Here is a 12,153-nt window from a genome sequence, read left to right on the forward strand (position 1 = left end):
AATAATGAATCATATCTTTATAAATGGTGGTGGTGGGCCACAGAGTAATCAATTAATTCCATGTTACCTCAGGCTGGTTTCCTTTTATTTGTTTGTTTCTTGATGTGTTTGGGGGCCATATCCAGCAAGAGATCACTCTTAGTGGGGCTCGGAGTATTATATGTGGCTCCAGAACCAGGAAAAGATATATTTTCAGAAAAGACATATTTTCTGAGACATATTTCATTGTATCTGAAAATCTGGAAGTGCAGTCAGAAGCATGTCTTAAGGTAAAGATAGCCCTGAAGAGCAAAGTTTTACTCTTTTATTTTTCATTTTATAATTTGACTTTCAATTGGTATAGCATTGTAATCATGATTAAAAGTACATGATATGCCCCCAAATCATTAAGATGTAAATACTGTAACATTTTGTGGTTGGAATAATGCAGATTGAGTAGGTAAAACAGAAGGTTTAGTGAAATTCCAAAATATTTTATAGAATCTAATAATGGTAGATGCCAAAAAAAGTTGACAAAACTCAGGAAATCCCCCCGCCCCTAAATTTATGATGGACTTGAGCACTAAATAATAATCCTCATTTTTATCCATCAGATAAAAATCACATAAAGTGGCTTTTAAGAGCCACATCAACCATTCTGGATATGGCCCATTAAAAATAAAATAGCATAAAGTACCCTGCAAATAATGTTACTGTTTTGATTTCATAATAATCAGGGTGAGCTAAAAGTTCATTATAAAAAGGTAATTCATGTGTCCCCAGACCTAATTCTTTCCCTTCGTCCAGACTCTAAATGCTAGTGACAAATACAATATTGTGGAAGATATGACTAGATGGACATATCTAGTTAGCCCACCAGCAGAAATAACAGTAAAGTCACTCTAATACTTTTGAAGACCATAATTGCTAGTTTTAAGATTACCGGTTGTCTTTGAACAGATTATAAAAATTTCAAATAAATCAATTTAAACTTAGTGAAGTACAAAAAACTTTATAGTAAAATAGCACAGAATAAATTCATATGGTAAGAGCATTCAAATGGCTAAGAAAGCAGGAAACCAGTAGAATTTGGTACAGACCACTTCAGTAATGGGCCTGGTGTGGCAACAACAGCACATATAAAACAATAATACAGGTTATTTGGTTAAGACAAAAATAGTTTTTATAAATAAAGAACTTTAAACTTGTAATACTGATAATTATATATTGTTGACAGTAGGCAACAAATCATAGAGGGGAATATATATATATATACATATAAATATATATGACATATATATATATATATGTTATATATATATGCCTCTCGGGGAGCCTGGCAAGCTACCAAGAGTATTCAGCTCACATGGCTGAGCCTGGCAAGCTCCCTTTGGAGTATTCAATATGCCAAAAACAATAATGGTGTCATTCCTTGGCCCTGAAAGATCCTCCAATATGGCAGCCTTGGGAAAGACGAGTAAGGAGAAGAGAGGATGCTGAAATCTCAGGGCTGGGACAAATGTAGACATTACTGACACCCACTCAAGTAAATCGATGAACAATGTGATGACAGTGATTTATATATTATCTGTGTACCTGAAGTACTACGAAGTTATATGTCAGTTTTATCTCAATAAGTCTAGATCCTCTAAAAATGAAAAATAATCTTAATTAATTAAAATTATATGGAGTAATTGTTAAATGGTGGTGACCACATAAACCACTAAACTAATTTTTAAGTGAATAAGATCAGGCCATCAAGGGACTTATAAAAATCAATAAACACTATTAAGTTCTGGTTTTCAGGGTTGGATATAAACTTGATTTTAATGTCATTTTCTATTAGGAAAGCATGACACTAGTACTAGAGAAAGGAATCTACAGAATGAGCATTGAGTATATTGCTAGTAGAAGAATGTACGTATGACATAGTGAAAGAAAATCACCTATGTTGATGGAGATAAGCAAAATGAATATGGAAGTCAATAGAACAGGTCCCAGTGCCAGATCTGAAGGTTTTTGCAATAAATTATTGTAACTTCAGATTATAATTCAAATATCTTATCTGAGTAGATGCTTCTACATATATACTGCTGATTGAATAAGTTACTTAGGAAGAAAATATTTCAAAACAATATCCAAACATTTTATTAGGTCTGGAGCGATAGCACAGAGGTAGGGCGTTTGCTTTGCATGTGGCCTGCCAGGCCGAGCTGGGTTTGACTCCTCTGTCCCTCTCCGAGAGTCCAGCAAGCTACCGAGAGTATTTCATAGGCAGGGCAAAGCCTGGCAAGCTACCCCTGATGTATTCAATATGCCAAACACAGTAACAACAAGTCTCAAAATGGAAACGTTACTCGGCCTGCTCGAGCAAATCGATGAGCAAGGGAAGGGCAGTGTTTTTGTTTTATTTGCATACGACACTATTAGAAGATGAAACATAGCTCATAAAAGTGCTGTATCTAGTCACTTCCTTTCAATCAGCATGGATTGGAAAGGAGTAAGAAAAATCAATTCACAAGGATGAAGTTTTACAATCACTACCTATGTGAGGAGATATAGTCAAATACTTTGAAAAAATATTTCGCTTGATATGAAGTTACAAGTATCACAATTTGTTCTATGATAATCTTTTCTGAAATATATTACCCTTTATTAGAAGTCATGTGAAAAAAATATGCAAATTCCAACTGAGGGGTATAAATATATCTGGCCAGTACTTCTAAAAGCTATCATTGACATCAAAGCTAAGAAACATTAGATAAATCATTAGCTAAGAGGACCCAAAGAATACATCAATGATAAATGTAATGTAATATCCTTTGTAAAAAACTTGGAGCAGAAAACGACATAAGATAAAAATTAATGATATAAATAATATATCAACTTTAGTTAATAAGAAATGTCATATTTTGCTATTTATGACAAATGTACTTTGTCAAAAGAAGATGTTTTATATAAAAGAAACTGGATGTGGCACTTAGAAAGCCTTTGTGTAAACATCACAATTATTCTTTAAATCTAATGCTATAAAATTTTTCTACAAGAGAAAGATACATTGTATTTATGTGATGTTTAAATCAAAATATATAGTGTAAGGTTATTTAAATGTAGTGAATAAAACAAAGTAAAATACTTTATTGGTGTGATGTTTAAAGCCACATATATAGAATATAAGGCTTTTAAAATGTACTAATACAACAAAGTGAAATGTATTTTATGCCTATAAGTACATTTTAGTGATATGTATTTAGACTTCAAAAAAGAATATAGAACATAACTAAATATTAACCTCATTTCTCTATCCCTCTAGTAAATTTTTTTAGGTTCCTTTTTTTATTGAATTATCTGAGTTTTAGTCATAAAATTATCAAACACTCAACCCTCCTCCAATGTACATTTTACACCACCAATGTCCCCATTATCCCCCCTGCCTGTTCCCACCGCCCCCTCTTGGCAGGCAATATTCTTCTTACTCTCTCTCTACTTTTGTGCATAATGGTTTGCAATACAGACACTGAGATGACATCCTGTTTCGTCCTTTATTTACTTTCAGCACACATCATCCATCCATCCCAAGCAATCCCTTCAATCATCTCTGGCTTAGTGATCCCTTCTCTATCTCAACTGCCATCTCTCCCAGCTCATAAAGCAGGTTTCCAGGTGTGGAGCAATCTTCCTGGCCCTTGTCTCTACTGTTCTTAGATGTTAGTCTCATATTATGTTATTTTATATTCCGCAAATGAGTCCTCTGATTCTATGTCTGTCCCTCTCTTTCTGACTCATTTCACTTGGCATGATACTGTCCATGTCCATCCAATAATAAGCAAATGTCATGACTTCATCTTTTCCAGGTTTATTTTATATTATATTCTATACTAGTAATTTTTTATCATACATATTTACTTTATATTACATGCAAGTATATCATTTCAATTTTTATATGGCTTTCAAAATCTGAGAATGGAATATTTTCAAATATTGCACTTCATCTTTGCATTGATGTTATATGTGAGTTTACAATCAATGATTATTGTAATAATGACCCTATGAATCAATAAGCACACACTTTTTAAACTGTATAGTAATGTAATGGAGAAATTACCAGATATTATTATGAAGTGCGAACAAATTTTCTCATAATTATAATTTATTTGATGTGTGATGCCTTGTGAAATCATATGTCTTGAACATAATAGAATCAATCAAAGCAATATAATTTTGACAGTTAAGAAAATGATGTCAGTAAAAAATATTAAAGTATAGGATTCACATAATATAATATAGCATGCACACTTAAATATGATACTGCAGAATCCTGAATTGGCAAAAAATACTTGAAATGACATATTAAGAATTTCTTATGTGATTTAATTTTAAATGGTATTTAAAAATTGTACATAAGTATATGAAACAGTATTTATTCAGATATGCATTATTTATTTTCACAAAACAGTGAAAAGTATTTTTCTCTGGATTGATAGAGCAAGCACTGTGACATATATTTAACATATTTGTATGGCATTGAAAATAAAACAATGATAGCTTTTAAAAGAAAAAAAAACTGTAATCCCTGATGCAGTACATGATACTGTTTCATATTTCAACCTATCTTAAATTAAATTATAAATTAATTGAAATCAGACAAAGTATGTGCTTTTACAAAATTTGGATGATTTAAGTATTGGATTGTATGCGATGCTTGAATTTGAAGTTCTATTCAATCAATATTCTATAAGTACAGTCCAAGTTGTCTGAGCAGTGCTATGAAGAGGCACTGAGAGAGAGAGTAATTTACAGATAATGGTTTACATATTTTCATTTCATGAAATAGGTAATTTAATCTGGCGATATGAAGGCAGATTTTATATTATCTTGAAAGGATTCAAAAGAATAAAACATATAATAAGAAAAATATAAATACTTTTAACTTTTTTAATTATCCAAACATGTGTTGCTATATATTTTAAATTCAGACGTATCAAATACTGGAATCCTTAATTTCTGTGCCCTAGAGTATGGAGTAGTAAAGTGTCAAAAACATTAATCAAACATGAAATTAAATTTAAATTAGTAATTCTTATACTAACATATGCGCAAAAACATGGAAATGCAATCTAAGTAAATTATTTTTATTCTCTTTATATAAATACTAGGCACACCTGTGGGTGTGGTTAAATAAGTTGATGAGAAGTTCAAAAGAATTTTTGATTTAAAAATGCATATATAGCCATTTTCCATATGGAAAGATCCTATGATCTGTTCATCCTGAACTGTAAGCATTTTTTTTTATACTTTATGGCAAAGAAAGGGGGAAGCAACTTATTTTTGTTTTACATCACCCCACCCAGGAAATTACTCTGATTTCTCAAGAGAAAATTACTACCAACTCTGATTCTTGCAATCAGATTTCTCTCTGTGTTAATGAAACATCATCAACCCTATGACTCAATCAGCATCTTGATTGGCACACTTGAATTATTCTTACCAACACATACAAAAAAAATGCACCACAAATGTGGATTTTATTATCTTTCTGGAATGTGCAATGTAAAACTGCTTTGGTAGCATTTTTTCTTACTACAGTTGATTTTGTGCTTCCCACTGGTTTAAGTCTCTGTGATTTAAGAATGCTCATGTCTGTCATTCAGTATATTTTCTCTGTGCATTTGGTCCAAAATTTATTTTTTGGAGGAACCATATCTAGTGTTGCTCAGGTATTACTTTTGGTTTTGCACTCAAGGATCACTCCTGGCAGTCTTAGGGGACTGTGTGGCTTTCCAGGAATAAAATCTTGATCGGCCCTGTGCAAGGCAAATGCCTTTGTATTATCACAGCAGCCCCAACAAATTCTATTTTTAAGTCACCAACTGATATTTTCTTACCTAAAAAAGAAATTCCCATGTCCTTTACATACTAATTCATTAGAATGTTTATTTCATTTATCTCTATCTAATATTCCACTTTTCTGCACTATTCCATTTTCTGATTCTGACACCTCTAGTCTTTTTTTTTTTCCAATCTCTTCTCTGTGGGTAATATAGATAGTTTACTTGTGTAATATTTCTTACCTTGCAAACCTACTGATAGCAGCCTTTCCAATGCTTTTGGAATATTTTTAATTATTTTAAAAGTTAATTCATAATTGTTGATTTTGTCACCTGGTTAACTGACTCCTACCAAAGCTTATTTTTTGTCTCTGAAAGAATGGCATACAATCTGTGCGTAAAGGACTCCTGACATATCTCACATTAAAGCTGCTGTATCCCCAGTGAACCTGAACCTGAGTCCTCGTAAGTCTTCCAGAATAAGTTGAAAGTACTGCGATGTTTGAAAATTATCAACATCATGAACACCCTCAGATCATACTTTTATTAACTTTTTCTCAGGTTGTTTCCATTGGCAATTAGTTAATTCCTTCCTTATTTTATATCCACAAAAGGAGAACAGATTTTTAATTGAATATATTATGTACAGAATTTCCCTCAGTGACAGGGTTGTCATGAAATCAATGCTTGAACAACACTAACTAAACAAATGAATATCTTTCAACATAAGTCTTACTGAGAAAGACATTTATTCTACACTGTGTACTTTATTTAACTTTTCTTTTTCTCTCATTTTTTTAAATTGTATCACTGTGACATAGACCTCTACGAAGCTATTCATGATTAGCCTTCAGAGCATACAAAGTCCCCAATTTACCTCTTATCAACCCCCACCCCACACCCAGCCTGCTTTATGTTACATCATATGCTCTCTCTCCTTTTGGGCATGATGGTTTACAATACAGATATTAAAAGGTTGTCGTGTATATCCCTTTACATACATTTAACATGTGGTTCTTGATCAGCATGATCATCTCCAACTATTATTGTCAAACTGGTCCATTATCTATATTACCTACTCTTCACCTCACACACACTTGTGTTATAATCCAATCATTCACCAGTCATTCTAACCCTTGTTTTCCCTCGTCTTGGATATTAGTCTTCTAATTTATGTTTTATATTCTACAAAAGAATGCAATCACGCTATATCTGTCCCTCTCCTTCTGACTCATTTCACTCAGCAGGGTACTCGTAATGTCCATCCATTATTACCAAATTTCCTGAATTCATATTCCTAATTTTTAAGTTATTTTTTGAGGAGGTATTCCACATAGTGCCCAGGGAACCTAGTGTTTGACTTCACTTATGTAAGCAGTGCTGGGGTCACGTTGCCAAGTATGTGACTTGGGGTACTCTAACTCTTTGAGCTCTCTCCTCAGCAATGACCTAATTTTCCATACTGGGATGTATCTTCTGTTTTCCCCTGTTCTGGAAAGTTGCACAGCACCTAATAGTTTAAATGCGACTGTCATTATCCACAGCTATTAACCAAGTCTAAAGAGGTAGTATAAAGCAATTCCTGTTATGTGGCAATGTTTTGTGTGTTTGTGATAATGGCTGGGAGCTGAGTAACTGGGAATTTGAGAGGACCTTAAAGGTTGTATTTTAAGTATTGACCAGTGTCGGTTAAGTTTTTATGCTCAGTCATTTGGATATACAGCATGTGAGAAAATGGCATGGAAATAATTTTGTAAATTATTGAGGAGACATTAAAAAGTGGCCAATACTTTATCACAAGGTTTATGAGTTTTAAATATAAATTATATAGACATATATAATTAATATATACATAAATTTCAAAACTTTATAATTTTTCTTCATTAAATATTAATTGCAATATATAAAACAGGCATTTTAATTTTTTAATTTTTTATTTTATTTATTTATTTATTTATTTATTTTGCCGTTTGTGTCAAACCCGGCAGTACTCTGTGAAGAAAAAATAAATAAATATATATATATATATATTTTTTTTATTAGTGAAACACCATGAGGTACAGTTGTAGATTTACAATTTTTTGTGCTTGGGTTTCGATTATACAAAGATCAAATACTCATCCCTCCATCAGTGCCCATTTTCCACCACCATGGATAATATCCCTCCCACCCCCATCCCCCCCCCATCCCACCCTGTCTCTGTGGCAGGGCAATCCCTTTTGTTCTGGCACGAACCCATTTTGAGATTCAATTGGGAGTTTCTGAGCCAGGGCTGTTGCTACCCTAAAATGACACCTGGAGGCAAACTGTGGGCATGACAGCCAGTCTGCTGGGTGGGCAGGGACCTGGGGAGGGGTAGCCCAGGTTGTCTGCTTCCATGTGGCCTGGAGATTTAGTCCTGAAACCTGCATATGGGACGGGGGCGCAGTTTGTGGAAGCTCTTGGTCAAAGGGATTCCATCCCCCTTCCAATTTACCCCAGTCTGTTAAGCCAAAAGCTCAAAAGTTCTGAGCTTTTCTGTGGCAATTGATCTCTTTCGAGATTTATCTACGAATCTCTGAAAAAAGGCCAATAAATGAGCTTGCATCATGGAGAAGTGTTTTTCGGTATGGCTCCCATATACCTAAGTTCTGGCTATTCAGTTTCTTGGTAAATTTCACCTCAAGTTGTTGGTATCTAGCCATAGGCACAGTGGAAATTCTTGCAAATCAGGAAGCCTGAAGATATCATCAAACTGCTGATGCACTTGCCCCACAGGAACAGGGTGACCTGCTGGCGGCACCATACCACCTATTATAGTCACTTTGATGGTCTTCATGCTGCATAGGGATTTTTGTTGTCTTATTATTATTTTGTTGTCTTATTATATCTTGTTTTTATCTATAATTCTAATAAGATAATATCAGCAAATATTATCTAGCAAATATTTCCAAATGCAAGTTTGTCGCTTTTTCTTTCAACTACTCAAATCCGCTGCTAAAATTGTCTAGTACAATTTTATTTAAATTACTGAAGTTAATTGCTGCAGTTAACTCTAAAATTTGATTGTTTGCATTCTTTGACTCCTAATTATTAAAACTCTCTAGGTGTTTAGAGTTTGTATTTTTTATTGTAAATTTCATCTTTTTTACTATAGGTGAATTAAAGTGTTTACTGGTTAGGTAAAATACAGGTTCTTCTTTAAGAATATCTGTCCAGTCACAACTGTGTATAGCTTGCAGGTGGGGATGCAGCATCACCATATCACAGTACCTGAGCTCTTTTAAGGACTTTCCACTTGGAATACTCTGCATATCCTCTGCACTACTCAGGTTTACCCCGCCCCCCCAATAGAATAATTGTGGTTTATTTGTTCTGTGAAGAAACATACATTATATTTCTTTGCATTCTTTATACTATTGCTTGGAGATTGCACATTTTCCATATTACAAAGTGATAACTTTTTTAAAAATAAGATTTTTCCTTCCTTCCTTCCTTCCTTCCTTCCTTTCTTCCTTCCTTCCTTCCTTCCTTCTTCCTTCCTTCCTTCCTTCCTTCCTTCCTTCCTTCCTTCCTTCCTTCCTTCTTACCCAATTTTCTTCTTTCTTTCTTTCTCATATTTTTATGTTTTACCGGCATTTTAATATATTTTTTCTAAAGCTGGTTTTCTTTGTCTTTTGATGTTTCTGAACACTTAGTTTTTTAGGACGTGGTCAAGTAAATGTTTTGAAAGGTTTTCTTAAAAGCCTAAAGCAAAATGAAAGTAACAAAAAGACAAAAGAAAATAAAGAATCTCCAACTTTTCAGATTTTTTGGTGCTGGGATATTTATTGACTATCTATTTAATCTTTGTTATATTTACACCCTGTTTATATATAACTTAAATATGTCAGAGATGTAAATTTAGAAACTTCTCAGTTTTTGTTTGAGTGTCCATGCCCTTTGCATGCACCCAGTTTTCTCAGTTCTCCTGTATTCGTATGCATTCTTAATGCCCCATTTCCCAAAGAAACTCTTTCGAATTTTCCTCCTAAGATGCTTATCATTTGAATTTAATGATAATATTTGTCCCTAAGTACCAATAGACTGCTATTTCCCTTACAATTTTCTTAAGGAATGTCCTCTGAAGATGCTTTTATACTCAGAAGTTCTGAGTTCAACAAAACTAAAGTAAGCACTTTACATAATTCCTCCTCTTAGACTGGTTGAAACAACACCATTTTTTTAATAAATCTCTCTAGAACTAATAACTTAGACCCAAGCTGGGAACAGAGACTCCTATTATCAAGACTTATGTTGAAGCACGGATATAGGTGCTATAAGAACCAATAAAGATATTGCAAAGTTTGCCATTGTGTTTATTTTACTTTTTGAACCTTCTTTCCTGATTCAGCATTCGCTTGGATTCCGCAACCCTTTGACTAAGCCAGGGTTCCTAAAATGCTGATTGTGATAATCTTTTTGTTCAAATATTCAGTGTTCAATATATTGAAGTTCTTAAATGTACTTACTCTGCCATTTTACTTTGTCATTTTCAGTGGTACCCAGCAACACACTTTTCAAACACATTCAAATAAGGTTAACCTTAATTGCCATTATTATTTGTTTATTTATTCTATAAATTTATTTAAAAATAAGTGCATTGCTTTGAAATAGTAAAGTACTAGCCTAATCTCATAAGAGTCTGGGGGTATGGTGCTATCAACAGATAAACCTGCACCTGTAGGGCAAGCGCATCAGCAGTCTGATGGTGCCTCCAGGCTTCCTGACACTCCCAAATTCCTGCTATGTCTTTGACCAGACCCCAACAACTTGGGACCAAGTTTGCCAAGAAATTAAACGGCCAAAAGTTAGGTAGTGGGACTCATGCCCACAAACCACCTCCGGCTCAGCTATACAAGCTCATTTATTAGCTTTATTTCAGAGACCTACAGATAAATCTCGAAAGAGATCAAAGCCGCAGTTAATCTCGAACCCATGCATGACTGAATAGACCAGGGTAAATCGGAGGGAGGGGAGGTTGGCCTGTGCCTGCCCAAGCAGAGGTCCAAGCAGCTGCTTGCTTTCAGAGTCCAAAATTGCCACCATACCCCAGGCCTGACTCTACTGTCTCAGGATGGACCTCACAAAGATACAATCTGTTGACAATTCTGGTATGCAGGTTTTGTGACCGAAATCTCCAGGCTTTCTTGTGGTTGGGGTGTACTTCTCAATACTTAAGGAAGCACTGGCAGTCACCTCCATGAACCAATTCCAGTGCCACCTAGTAAACCCTACTACCGTCCTTACTTCAGAGACCCATAAATAAATTTTAATAGAGATCAAGAGCCGCAGTTAAGCTCAGCCTGACACATGGATGAACAGACCTAGGTAAATCAGAGGGAGCCAGGTTGGCCTAGGGCTCACCCAAACAGAGCCCCTGACAGCTGCTTTCTTCCACAATCCAAAATTGTCGCTATACCCCTGACCTGTCTCCTCCATCTCAGGACTGATCTCACCAAGATATAATCTGCTGAAAATTCTGGTATGAAGATTTTGTGACTGAGATCCCCAGGCTTTCTGGGGCTTGGGATCAGTTACCTCATCCTACCTCCCTGTACTTCCAGAAGCCTTGGCAATTCCCACCCAGTTTTCAATTTTCACTCAATTGAAAAGCTACTCCAACCTTACCTTCCTGATAAAAATAATGAATGCCCTGAACAAACACCATGACCTCTTAGAAACTGTATTGCAAACCATAATACATAAAAGGTAAAAAAGAGAGAAATCAAGAAGAAAAGTGCCTCCCATAGAGGGAGGCTAGTGGTAATGGATGAGGGGGTGAAGGATGGTGGTGGGGAAACAGGGGATATTGGAGGTGGGAAATGTACACTGGTGCAGAGATGGTTGCTGGATTATTGTATGACTGAAACCCAATTATGAACAGCTTTACAATAGTCTATATCATGGATATCCAATTAAAATATTTTTAAATAAAGAAATGTGGTGTTTGTTCATGCCCATTTCAATCAGCTTAATCAATGGCTGAGTAAATAGCAATACTCCTACATTAAATGGAAAAAAAAAGAGCTCAAATCAGAAGATTATCCTTATTTTTCCATTAAAAAGCAAGAAAAATTAATGTCAATAAACCATGTTATCCCCTATTTTTAAATTGTTTCCAAATTATATTGTTATTCATATATTCAAAAATAATTATAAATATATAATAATATAATATAAATGAATATTTTAAATAATATAACAATCTATAAAAACAAATATAAATTTAAAAGGCATGCTTATATAGTAAAATGTGACAATGATTGACATCAACAAAAAACAGAATAAAAAAACTCATGCCATGCATTTATTTTTCTGTGGTTTT

The 12,153-nt window shown here is 34.3% G+C and overlaps 1 non-coding gene across 1 annotated transcript; it reads left to right on the top strand.

Annotated features, from left to right (window-relative positions):
• Positions 1–677: 677 nt before the first annotated feature.
• On the top strand, positions 678–808 carry LOC130019505 (small nucleolar RNA SNORA72). Its single transcript, XR_008791828.1, has one exon. It is a non-coding gene; the product is annotated as a small nucleolar RNA SNORA72 (small nucleolar RNA).
• The last annotated feature ends 11,345 nt before the right edge of the window (positions 809–12,153 follow it).

The sequence above is a fragment of the Sorex fumeus genome, unplaced genomic scaffold (genome assembly GCF_029834395.1).
Source record: "Sorex fumeus unplaced genomic scaffold, SorFum_2.1 ptg000008l, whole genome shotgun sequence".
Classification (NCBI taxonomy): domain Eukaryota; kingdom Metazoa; phylum Chordata; class Mammalia; order Eulipotyphla; family Soricidae; genus Sorex; species Sorex fumeus.